Genomic DNA, 13,546 nt, shown 5'->3' with positions numbered 1-13,546 from the left:
GAGTGATCATTTTCCACACACTTTCTGTGGCACGTGCTGCCTTTCTGGGCTCATTTCAAGCTCAGCAGGATACCTCTTGTCAGGACCACGGCTGGCCGAATAGAGGAGGAGGCCATTACAAACACAGAGGAGGGGGTGGATAGCATTACCAATATTAATCAATGTCCATAGCCTCCATTTTTCTTCCCAATTTACATCTCCCTTCCCCCGGCTTGGTCAGTAAATCATTCTGACTCTCACGGCAAAGAAAGTGTTAACTTTTAATGAGGAGTCACCGCCATAGCATTGTACATGTCGTGTACAGTACCTGTCTATAATGAAATATTACTTTTATTTTGAAAAGGGATTTCATTAAAATATAATCTAAAATATTCATTACCTATGTGGCCCAGAGGCACAACATAGCATAAGAAAACCATTTCCCCCCCCCACATCAAAGATTTTTCCCCCCCAGTTCAAAAGCTTTTTTTTTTTTTTTATCTGAAGAACTAATTTTTAGTATACAGTAAAGCTGCTCATTTGTCAGTTACACATTTTGAAACTATAGTTCTCGAATGCAAAAACTCCGCTCATGTGTTAGTGATTTACTGCTCAGGTGGGAAGGGCAAAACAACATGAGCATGCCTGGGTCTTCAGTGAGATTACGCTCTGATTGTCGGACTTGAGTCACACATTTATTTCACTTGTGCTAAATGTTGGGCTTGTCCTGAGGTTGGTGTTGAGCAACAAATAGTCTCAAAGCTACTGTGGTTTGGTGAAATAAATGTCTGCATGTCCACTGTGCTATGTGAAAATGGAAAATAAGTTGTATTGTGAAAACAGGGTCCAGCGCCATGAGATACCGTTTTAAAAAGAGGATGATTTTTGTGAAAGAAAAATGGGGGGAAGAGGGGGGAAATATCAAGGTTAAAACAATATCCATTTTTCTAAAATAATGTTAACAATAAAATCTATGAGCAGGTTCTCCATAAAGTAAGTGGTGCAGTCGATCCTGTGACGGTGCAGTAAGACACAGTTTATGGTTCGAGTGGCCTATGCTATGAGGTGAGAACCTCGGCATACTTTATGTGATCTACTCTTGAACGCTGCTCTGGCCGGAGGCTCCTCACAAATCTTCAGTCCAACACCAATGATCACACTGGGGCCTCTAAAAGGGGAAGGGGCTTTACGCAAGAAAATAAATACAACTTCCAAGCGGGTCCTTTAAGACCTCTATGCCCCGGCTAATGAAAACCATTAATTACTTGATTTATCTGGACAGAAAAAAGCTGTCTCAAAAGGCCGGACGAAGGAGAGAGTGCAGAGAAGAGGAGGACGAGAGCGGCTACTGCTCATTGCTTAAGCCTGGATGGAAAGCACTCTGGAGAGGCCATTTCATCCAATGTGTAGGAAACGGCTCCGCAGCACAAACTACAACAGGAGAAATGCTTCACTGTACAAGCAAAGTGAAGACTGCCAAGTAGTGAAATGAAAATATTCGTTGGCAAACGGGAATATAGATTTAGTATATTAGGAGCGGTGTGTGTGTGTGTGTGTGTGTGTGTGTGTGCGAGCGAGCATGCGTACAGTATGCGTGTGTGTGTGCGTGCGAGTGAGCATGCGTATGTGTGTGTGTGTGTGCGTGCGAGAAGGGTGCATGTTGGAAAGACACAAGGGACACAGGCCTGTGCAGGAGCAGATTTCTCCCCGGCCACAAAGACCCCGCTCCGTGTTTGCATGTGATAGTCTCTGTACGCAAATGGCCACTTCATCATCCTGCCTCCTATGGCATTCATCTATGAAAATAATTATCAAGGTTGTGCATGGTGCACGGCCCCGAATCAGGACGCACTCGTCTCTCATCCTGAGGAAGGAGGGGGGTGGGGGGGTCTGTACGACGCACACAATACACATTCATCCATCAGCAGCAGGGCAGCCATTGGGTGGAGTAATTAGTCGCGGCGGCGTGGGGAACTACCTCCGCCAGTCATATTCATCCCGGCCGCACGGCGAGCAGGCGACAATGGACGTCCAAATGATGATGATGGCATGCTGGAAGACCTGGACGGACGATGGAGGATACCTCGTCATCAATCCCTGATGAGCGTGCCGCTGTAACAAGAATGGAGATGTACGGCGCTACGCAACCCCCCCCCCCCACCACACACTGAGTGTGTTTCCACAAAGATGATCAATTATTCAGAGCTCATCCATCCTCCCGGAGCATCCTCGGCAGAATTTACCGAAGCGCCATTCCTCAAAATAACAACAATTAAAATAACAAAAGGGCCGGCGTTGTGCTGCGGCTCACGCAAGCCACTTGCGTAATTAGTAATTAGTTGGGTCATAAAAGGTGTCTGGGAGGCCTTCTCGTTAAGCCCTGCTAAGAAGCAGCTGCTGTCTTACGAAGACGCAGACAGCATGTTCTCAAGATTGTCTGTGATACTTAAATGTATGTTAGTGTGTGCAAGCTGTGCGTGTACAAGCGCTGTGTGTGTGTGTGTGTTCAGGAGGAGAGCGTTGGGTTCCCAACCTGTTTAATCTAGACCACATTGGCTACATGATGAAACGGGGCCTGAGAGACATTTATGTGAAGTAGTAAAGAGTAATTACCTTTATTTCATTTAAAACATCTTTTGGATGCTCTTCAGGACTCTGGAGTTGTAAATTTGATGAAGTTTAGCAACACAGAAGAAGACTGGGGGAGATCAAGTTCCTGCTTTTATGTGGCCCTGATGCTCCTTCTCCCTAATGAGTTAATTGTCCAAACAAAACAGTTGTGCCTTCATTTAATAAACTTAAGCCCAGAGCATCAACGCACTTCCAAGGGGATATTTTACTGGCGGGCTCTTTACATTTTCAATTACACCAGTAAATTGTCCATTTACATCAAAACAGAGCAGGCGTCCAAGTAGATTTGGCATGGCTAGGTGACATATTAAACAAATTGTTTAATTGTAGGGAGTGTTCGGTATGAGAGCTGGCTTGCGGTCCAGGATGAATGAAATGTTGTGTTGAGAAAAGGGCCAAGTGAACTACATCAACTGGACCCTTCACAGCATCTGAGCCCTGACCTACGCACAGCATAAACACACTGTAAATTCACTTTGTTTGTCAATGGGAAAATAAACGCCTTGCAACAATTCCAGAACAAACTAACAGGGATGCCTGTGAGTGAGTATGAGCATATCATTTCCCATCTGTGCTGTTTTTTTTAAGCTTGAGTACGTTAACTTTATATAAATGAACGTCAGTTACATTCAATCTGTTGTCGTCCGGGACATTCCAACGCGAGACTTCCGCCCAGCCTAGCCGTAGCCAGCTAATTTCCAGCTAGCCTTCTGCTAACTTGAGGGGTAAATAATTCAGTTGTGGCTCTTCTAGACCAGTGGTTGTCAAAGTGGGGTCCGGGGACTCCCAGAGGTCCTTGAGGAGGTTGCAGGGGGTCCCCAGCAAAAAGGGAGATAATTTATGTTCACTATAATAACATCCATAAGTAACACAATGACAGAATGTATGACTGTTTTGGTCATGGGTTTCACTTTGTCGGCTCATAAAACATCCAAAAGCAAAAATCTTATCGGATGGGGTCCCTGGGACAAAATCTTATCAAATGGGGCTCTGTGGTCTAATTTGTGTCAGTTTAGGGGTCCTTGCATGAAAAAGTTTGAGAACCACTGTTCTAGACCTTCCAAATGTTACTGGACCGAATCGATCAAATTCTGAAGTGAACGAGTCATTTTGCGGGGCTGTGTGACATTCAAAACTGTATCCACTCTTTGACAGCCAGACAGAGTAGGCTACAGTGGAGCTATGACAAATGCTGCATTTACGTGCTGCTCAGATTGTCCCATTTCCCAAGCTGGGCAATTGTTCTTCCTTGGTGTGTTCATGAACTTTTACATCGTAATGTGGAACCAACATGGACGCTACAAAGAAGATGTGTTGTATTTTATTCTCAGAGCATTTACGATAGCTGTTTCTAGTTTTTGCGTGACAACAAAGAGCAAAGGGAACGATCGGAATCTGATTTTTTCGACACCACCTGAATGCAGCGCACGTTCCTTCACTGCCAGAAGGGGGAGACAAAGGTTCTGCAAAGTTACACACTTTAAAGATAATGATACTCATTAATGGCTGTAAGCAGCGATTTGATGTTTACATGTCGGCCATTCGCACGTGTGAAGTGGTATTAAGGCTCAATCTATAATTTTTTCAAGTATATGATTTAAAGGGATTGAAGTGTATATATATTGAAGTGTTATTCACCTTATTGGCAGTTTAAGAAGCATAATCAAGTCAAGTCCAAGAAATGTAATCAATCATCAATCAATCTTGAATCGCTAATGATCTAGCAATGTGGCAGATTTATTGACAACATCATGATATGACAGCTACTGACTAAAATCCCATTACTTGAATATAACCGGTGTTTTTAAAGTACTTATCAATAAAAACGGTCAATGATATTGATTATCTGAAAGGCAAATTAAATTTAACCATACATGAACACTTATTTCAGAGTGCATACATTTATATAAATCTCATGTTTGATTCTTGTTTAGATTTTATTTTTCTTTATTTGCTGGATCATCAACATCATTTAAGGGTTTAATGTTCTTTTTTTATCTTAAATGTAAAAACAATTTAGCATTACTTTATGAAAAACATATTATCCATGAAACCCTAAAACAAACAATCCTAATCCACTACAAAGTGACATAAAGCTGTAGTAATGAGCAGACCATAATGGGATTGTAAGTAGTTGTGTATGAGGGCCAATACGGCTTATCGTTCCGTGGAAGCTCATCACACGGCCAGTTTAAACATGCTAATAGATTCTCTGTGCAGGTCCTGAAAGTTTGATAGCGCTGCTGTTTCAACGGCACAATTGTTCTTTTTCTGACAAGGACAAACGATGGCCATCCATCAAGATCCAATCAGACGTGATGTCCAGAGGCAGACGTGACGTCCAGGGGCAGATGTGATGTCCAGAGGCAGATGTGATGTCCAGAGGCAGATGTGATGTCCAGAGGCAGATGTGATGTCCAGAGGCAGATGTGATGTCCAGAGGCAGACGTGATGTCCAGGGGCAGACGTGATGTCCAGGGGCAGATGTGATGTCCAGAGGCAGATGTGATGTCCAGAGGCAGATGTGATGTCCAGAGGCAGATGTGATGTCCAGAGGCAGATGTGATGTCCAGAGGCAGACGTGATGTCCAGAGGCAGATGTGATGTCCAGAGGCAGATGTGATGTCCAGAGGCAGATGTGATGTCCAGAGGCAGACGTGATGTCCAGAGGCAGATGTGATGTCCAGAGGCAGACGTGATGTCCAGAGGCAGACGTGATGTCCAGAGGCAGACGTGATGTCCAGAGGCAGATGTGATGTCCAGAGGCAGACGTGATGTCCAGAGGCAGATGTGATGTCCAGAGGCAGATGTGATGTCCAGAGGCAGACGTGATGTCCAGAGGCAGATGTGATGTCCAGAGGCAGACGTGATGTCCAGAGGCAGACGTGATGTCCAGAGGCAGATGTGATGTCCAGAGGCAGACGTGATGTCCAGAGGCAGATGTGATGTCCAGAGGCAGATGTGATGTCCAGAGGCAGACGTGATGTCCAGGGGCAGATGTGATGTCCAGAGGCAGATGTGATGTCCAGAGGCAGATGTGATGTCCAGAGGCAGACGTGATGTCCAGAGGCAGATGTGATGTCCAGAGGCAGACGTGATGTCCAGGGGCAGACGTGATGTCCAGAGGCAGATGTGATGTCCAGGGGCAGATGTGATGTCCAGGGGCAGATGTGATGTCCAGAGGCAGATGTGATGTCCAGGGGCAGATGTGATGTCCAGAGGCAGATGTGATGTCCAGAGGCAGATGTGATGTCCAGGGGCAGATGTGATGTCCAGGGGCAGATGTGATGTCCAGAGGCAGATGTGATGTCCAGAGGCAGATGTGATGTCCAGAGGCAGACGTGATGTCCAGAGGCAGATGTGATGTCCAGAGGCAGACGTGATGTCCAGGGGCAGACGTGATGTCCAGAGGCAGACGTGATGTCCAGAGGCAGATGTGATGTCCAGGGGCAGATGTGACGTCCAGAGGCAGATGTGATGTCCAGAGGCAGATGTGATGTCCAGGGGCAGACGTTATGTCCAGAGGCAGATGCATCACACTTCTCTTAGTTCTTGAATGCTATTTACAGTCTTTCAGCCGGTTTTTCTTTTTTTCTTTCACAATATATTAGAACACGTGAGGCACCGCGACTGCGAGTTAAATAATTCACTTCAGATCGGCTTTTTGGAAGGAGCTGGTATAAAACGAGGGTTTACACGGAGGGGGTAAATAAAATATTACTGTTTTGCATGGGTTCATTTCCCAAGCATTTGAGATTATGTAAATGATCGACTATGACCTTTACAGCACGCAGGACATGCAGAGTGAATATGCTTTCATACATCACTTCAGGGGACTGCACTTTGGCGCAGACAAACAGTCATTTATAACCTTTCTGCTAGATTAATTTGGGTACAGTCAGAGACTGCATATATGCAGAAGAGATTTCTCCCTTTGCTTTTTTTTTTTCATTAATGCCAGCAGCCCCCATTGGCAACCCTCAAATTGCTCAAACATTGCTGCGATCCCCCAGATCATTTTGCTTCGATTTGCATAAACCATGTGTTTAGAAGAAAGGCGAGAGCGGGAATAGATTGAGGATTTGTCATGTGGAGGACTGGTGGCTGGAGCGCTACACTAGCTCTTTGTCAAAGTGGTGGCAGCGATCGCTTCGCTGGTACCTCCAGACTTAAATTAAAATGAAACGGCACCAAATACCTTCCCACTGAAATGCCTTTGGCATGATTAAGTCTTGCCAAAGTGATGGTCTACATGTGCGTTAATGCTCGTCCTTCCCAGTCAAATGAAGCGCACAGGAGAGCCGTGCGCACATGTTTGTATGTTAATTCACCTCACCTAATGTTGTTTACGAGATTTACCCATAGGTGATGTTAGGGTCACAGAGCTGCCAACGTTTCCATCTTATGCACTTAAATGACTTCCCCGATGTCATTTTGGCCATCCTTATAATTAACGACGGGATCAAGTCACTTCATTTGTCTGTTTGTAATATGAATTTAAATATGTGCGATAAATGATCCACGCTATCATCAGATCTGTAATGAGGGAAAAATCAGTTAAAAGATGTCTCACGCTAAAGTACTTCACACTTTCTGTCAACTAGAGTAAAAACAAAAAAAACGAAAAAATAATAACAATCTAAAGCTGAAAATTTAAATCTTGGCTAAGATGTAAGCCAATTAATTATCACAGGAAGGAAAAACAGTTTCCCCCCCTTTCTGGACAGCTCCTTGCACCATTATAGTGTAGATTTGCGTGCGTGCAGTGAGTCATTAACTCACGCTGAAGCAAGCTCAGTGTGCTTTCACATTGCCTGCTTTTGTCACTCGTGTTTACTCCGTTTTCATTGAATTTCCTCTTCACATGCAAGAGTGCTCATACCCTCAAGTAGGGACAACGTAAGCAGCCGCCCCTCCTCCCAATTAACTCCAATTTATCCAAGAGCTTTCAAAAAGAGCGCTGAAAAGAAGAGGGAGTGATATTGCATTTCTCTAACATCAGCGGCTTGTGGGGATCAAAGTAGTCCCACGGGTGGCAGGCAAAAGGCTGCAGACTCTCCTGATGCAGTGCAGCCAAATGAAATCATGCAAATAAGCCCTAATTACCACCAGCTTAGCATGCAGCTTCCAATTAGCAACAATTACACTCACTGTAAATCCACCAACAAAGAGCCAGGAAATTAAACACTAATTATTCAGTTTTCACGGGAGGTATACGGAAAACAATCTTGTGCTCAGTAAGGCAATAAATATTGACCGAAGAAATTATCGGGGTCATGTTATGAAAAATCTATTTCCATTCAAATAAATAATGTCGCAGGACTCCTACTCGATTTTAGTCACACTATAATGTCATGAAAATGCTTCAAAGCGCGCTGAAAGAAAATGATACGATATCTAGGCATCAACTATATAATACACAGAATATATATGGACAGAATATATACGGACTTCCACTGCTCAGCACTGAAGTGCCACCATCTGTATTTTTGATGAAGAGTCATATTTTCCTGTGATTTTGACAACATGCATTTAAGGTCATCTATCACGAGTACTGGTAGGTAATGAGGCCATCCACTGGACCGGAGTTGCATAATTCTGCCATTACTGGCCTATTGTAATAATCTCCTGACCTCTAGCTTTCAGAGCTGATCTTGAATGCTGTGACAAATCTCAACTCAAACGCAGCCCCAAAAGAAAACACGGCACAGCAGCTCAAGGTCAGCTCAGATTGGGAGTGTGAAGAGGGTTCTGTCAGGCTTAAAGTTCACATTTATAACCCAAGCATGGGACCATCTTTTAACCTTACACCTTAACTGTCACGACCATCCGATGGCTCTCTCAAAAAGCACAGCTCCTGGAACATACCACCATAAAGTCATGCGTTTAGGCTGGGTATCGCCACCGATTTCCCAATTCCGATACACAAGGTTTCCGATTTGATTCAATTTACGATTCGGTACAATACGATTCAATATCGATTTCACGATAGACCCTTCTCACGGGGGCCATTTTGTGTCGAGAAGCCAGGGTAAACACAGGTGCAAGCAAAACACTAATGAGGGTTTCCAACTTCCATGATTGGAATTTGGAAACCCTCATTAGTGTTTTGCTTGCACCTGTGTTTCCCCTGGCTTCTCGACACAAAATGGCCCCCGTGATAAGGGCCTATTCCGATACACCAGGTTCTGAATCGATCAAATTTTTGATTCGATACAAGATGATTCAATATCGATCTTTCAGTTACAATATCAATTTTACTTGGATATGAAAGAACTAATAAATTGTACAAGGAACCCTCTAACCTGGTGCATTATTAAAAATATTAATGTTTACAAGATCTCATTGTGCTAAGAACCAAACCACGCAAGTCTAACGGGGTTAAAGCTTCAAGCATCCACGAGACAAGGCGTGATAATCAAAAATTGATATTGGGATTTATTAATCGATATCGGTTCCTTCAAATGAATATCGACTCATATCGGATTTTATCTGACTTTTACCCAGCCATAAAAAGCACAGCTCTTGGAACATGCAATTTCAAGCAACTTTTTAAAACGCAAAACGCCATAAAGGCATGTTTAATTACAAAACTATGTGAAATTCAGCGCATGGAACCCATCTTCCAGGTTAAGCAGTGATGTTTGCTAATGGTTTCATTAAAGAAACTCAGCGATGTCCCCTCTCCTGCGTACTCAGTATGCTAGTCTGTGGTGTGTCCCCTCTCCTCCGTACTCAGTATGCCAGTCTGTGGTGTGTCCCCTCTCCTCCGTACTCAGTATGCTAGTCTGTGGTGTGTCTCCCCTCTCCTCCGTACTCAGTATGCTAGTCTGTGGTGTGTCCCCTCTCCTCCGTACTCAGTATGCTAGTCTGTGGTGTCCCCTCTCCTCCGTACTCAGTATGCTAGTCTGTGGTGTGTCCCCTCTCCTCCGTACTCAGTATGCTAGTCTGTGGTGTCCCCTCTCCTCCGTACTCAGTATGCTAGTCTGTGGTGTGTCCCCTCTCCTCCGTACTCAGTATGCTAGTCTGTGGTGTGTCTTGATGTCCCCTCTCCTCCGTACTCAGTATGCTAGTCTGTGGTGTGTCTTCCCTCTCCTCCGTACTCAGTATGCTAGTCTGTGGTGTGTCCCCTCTCCTCCGTACTCAGTATGCTAGTCTGTGGTGTGTCTCCCCTCTCCTCCACACTCAGTATGCTAGTCTGTGGTGTGTCCCCTCTCCTCCGTACTCAGTATGCTAGTCTGTGGTGTGTCCCCTCTCCTCCGTACTCAGTATGCTAGTCTGTGGTGTGTCTTGATGTCCCCTCTCCTCCGTACTCAGTATGCTAGTCTGTGGTGTGTCCCCTCTCCTCCGTACTCAGTATGCTAGTCTGTGGTGTGTCCCCTCTCCTCCGTACTCAGTATGCTAGTCTGTGGTGTGTCTTCCCTCTCCTCCGTACTCAGTATGCTAGTCTGTGGTGTGTCTTCCCTCTCCTCCGTACTCAGTATGCTAGTCTGTGGTGTGTCTTCCCTCTCCTCCGTACTCAGTATGCTAGTCTGTGGTGTGTCTTGATGTCCCCTCTCCTCCGTACTCAGTATGCTAGTCTGTGGTGTGTCTTGATGTCCCCTCTCCTCCGTACTCAGTATGCTAGTCTGTGGTGTGTCTTGTCCCCTCTCCTCCGTACTCAGTATGCTAGTCTGTGGTGTCTTGTCCCCTCTCCTCCGCACTCAGTATGCTAGTCTGTGGTGTGTCTTGTCCCCTCTCCTCCATACTCAGTATGCTAGTCTGTGGTGTCTTGTCCCCTCTCCTCCGTACTCAGTATGCTAGTCTGTGGTGTGTCTTGATGTCCCCTCTCCTCCGTACTCAGTATGCTAGTCTGTGGTGTGTCTTGATGTCCCCTCTCCTCCGTACTCAGTATGCTAGTTTGTGGTGTGTCTTGTCCCCTCTCCTCCGTACTCAGTATGCTAGTCTGTGGTGTGTCTTGTCCCCTCTCCTCCGTACTCAGTATGCTAGTCTGTATGTCCCCTCTCCTCCGTACTCAGTATGCTAGTCTGTGGTGTGTCTTGATGTCCCCTCTCCTCCGTACTAAGTATGCTAGTCTGTGGTGTGTCTTGATGTCCCCTCTCCTCCGTACTCAGTATGCTAGTCTGTGGTGTGTCTTCAGCGATGTCCCCTCTCCTCCGTACTCAGTATGCTAGTCTGTGGTGATGTCCCCTCTCCTCCGTACTCAGTATGCTAGTCTGTGGTGTGTCTTATTAAAGAAACTCAGCGATGTCCCCTCTCCTGCGTACTCAGTATGCTAGTCTGTGGTGTGTCTTGATGTCCCCTCTCCTGCGTACTCAGTATGCTAGTCTGTGGTGTGTCTTGATGTCCCCTCTCCTCCGTACTCAGTATGCTAGTCTGTGGTGTGTCCCCTCTCCTGCGTACTCAGTATGCTAGTCTGTGGTGTGTCCCCTCTCCTCCGTACTCAGTATGCTAGTCTGTGGTGATGTCCCCTCTCCTCCGTACTCAGTATGCTAGTCTGTGGTGTGTCTTCCCTCTCCTCCGTACTCAGTATGCTAGTCTGTGGTGTGTCTTGTCCCCTCTCCTCCATACTCAGTATGCTAGTCTGTATGTCCCCTCTCCTCCGTACTCAGTATGCTAGTCTGTGGTGTGTCTTGATGTCCCCTCTCCTCCGTACTCAGTATGCTAGTCTGTGGTGTGTCTTCCCTCTCCTCCGTACTCAGTATGCTAGTCTGTGGTGTGTCTTGATGTCCCCTCTCCTGCGTACTCAGTATGCTAGTCTGTGGTGTGTCTTGTCCCCTCTCCTCCGTACTCAGTATGCTAGTCTGTGGTGTGTCTTCCCTCTCCTCCGTACTCAGTATGCTAGTCTGTGGTGTGTCTTGTCCCCTCTCCTCCATACTCAGTATGCTAGTCTGTATGTCCCCTCTCCTCCGTACTCAGTATGCTAGTCTGTGGTGTGTCTTGATGTCCCCTCTCCTCCGTACTCAGTATGCTAGTCTGTGGTGTGTCTTCCCTCTCCTCCGTACTCAGTATGCTAGTCTGTGGTGTGTCTCTCCTCCGTACTCAGTATGCTAGTCTGTGGTGTGTCTTCCCTCTCCTCCGTACTCAGTATGCTAGTCTGTGGTGTGTCCCCTCTCCTCCGTACTCAGTATGCTAGTCTGTGGTGTGTCCCCTCTCCTCCGTACTCAGTATGCTAGTCTGTGGTGTGTCCCCTCTCCTCCGTACTCAGTATGCTAGTCTGTGGTGTGTCCCCTCTCCTCCGTACTCAGTATGCTAGTCTGTTGTGTGTCCCCTCTCCTCCGTACTCAGTATGCTAGTCTGTGGTGTGTCCCCTCTCCTCCGTACTCAGTATGCTAGTCTGTGGTGTGTCCCCTCTCCTCCGCACTCAGTATGCTAGTCTGTGGTGTGTCTTGCTTTAACTCAGCGATGTCCCCTCTCCTCCGTACTCAGTATGCTAGTCTGTGGTGTGTCTTCCCTCTCCTCCGTACTCAGTATGCTAGTCTGTGGTGTGTCCCCTCTCCTCCGTACTCAGTATGCTAGTCTGTGGTGTGTCTTGCTTTAACTCAGCGATGTCCCCTCTCCTCCGTACTCAGTATGCTAGTCTGTGGTGTGTCTTGATGTCCCCTCTCCTCCGTACTCAGTATGCTAGTCTGTGGTGTGTCCCCTCTCCTCCGTACTCAGTATGCTAGTCTGTGGTGTGTCTTGTCCCCTCTCCTCCGTACTCAGTATGCTAGTCTGTATGTCCCCTCTCCTCCGTACTCAGTATGCTAGTCTGTGGTGTGTCTTGATGTCCCCTCTCCTCCGTACTCAGTATGCTAGTCTGTGGTGTGTCTTGATGTCCCCTCTCCTCCGTACTCAGTATGCTAGTCTGTGGTGTGTCTCGCTTTCGTGTGATGCAGGACCACGAGGGTTGGCAATCTCATCTAGCAAGGCTGTCTGCTATTCATGAGCCCCTCCTCCCCTCTCTCCATCATACGGCTGTGCCCATTATACAACACTTAAAGCACAATGAGTGTGTGTGCGTGTGCGTGGCCTGTGTGTGTGTGTGTGTGTGTGTGTGTGTGCCATGTAATCATGTCAAGTGCAGCGCTTCCACTGCCAAGGTGATATCATTATATAAACAGAGGTCTGGCTAACTATAATGCCCATAAAGTTATCTCTTCACAGAAAACAAACTAAAATAAAGAGTAGGAATAAAAAAAAAATCACCAGTTAAGAGTGTCTTTTCCTCCATTTTCAATATAAATATTTAAGATCACAAAGCTTAGAAACTCCTATTGTTCAATGGTCGGCACTGAACTTGAACCCAAGACGGAGAGGACGGGGACGGCAAAGTAAATCTACAGGCAGAATAAAAGCTGATGGTCTATGAGTAAAATATGATCCTCCCTCGGTATTTTATGTGCCCCTTTTCCTGCTTCCGTTGCACAAGAACGCGCTGGATTCTAAAGATAAAGGTGATCTTTTTTGGCAAATGGTGAAAGTAGCAAAATAAATGACCTGCTGGTCCCATGGTGTAATTACAGCGACTGGAAGCATACCAATCTATCAAGAGAAAGAGGAGGGGGTTGACACACTGCAAAGGGGTTAGTCAAAGGAGATAGCCTTTGACTAACTACTGGCCCCGGACAATCGATACTCTGCAGATATTGCATCAAGGGAGAGAGAGGAGGGGGGAGAAAAAAGCCCTAAAAACTTCCCAAATGGCTTTTCATTCAGATATTGATCAGGTCTTTTTTATCGTGACCTTGCACCACCAAGGCCATATACTTTCTTAAGGGTATATGAAACTCATAAATCTGAGAGTTGCTACAGAATGGCACGGGGCTGGTGGGGCTGGGAGCAGTGAGGCAGGGTGGTGGTGGGGCTGGGAGCAGTGAGGCAGGGTGGTGTAATTGGTCTTCCCGGGACGGAGGCCTTCTTTCAATGCTTTATAACAAGGATTCCGTGACATGTC

The 13,546-nt window shown here is 46.1% G+C and overlaps 1 protein-coding gene across 1 annotated transcript in view; it reads right to left on the bottom strand.

Annotated features, from left to right (window-relative positions):
- Positions 1-13,546, bottom strand: part of lrba (LPS-responsive vesicle trafficking, beach and anchor containing) — a 283,347-nt gene that overhangs the window by 123,607 nt on the left and 146,194 nt on the right.

Source organism: Poromitra crassiceps (assembly GCF_964638095.1).
Source record: "Poromitra crassiceps genome assembly, chromosome: 19".
Taxonomy (NCBI): Eukaryota; Metazoa; Chordata; class Actinopteri; order Beryciformes; family Melamphaidae; genus Poromitra; species Poromitra crassiceps.
The sequence above is the reverse complement of the archived record's forward strand: the minus strand, read 5'-3'. Positions and strand labels throughout refer to the sequence as shown.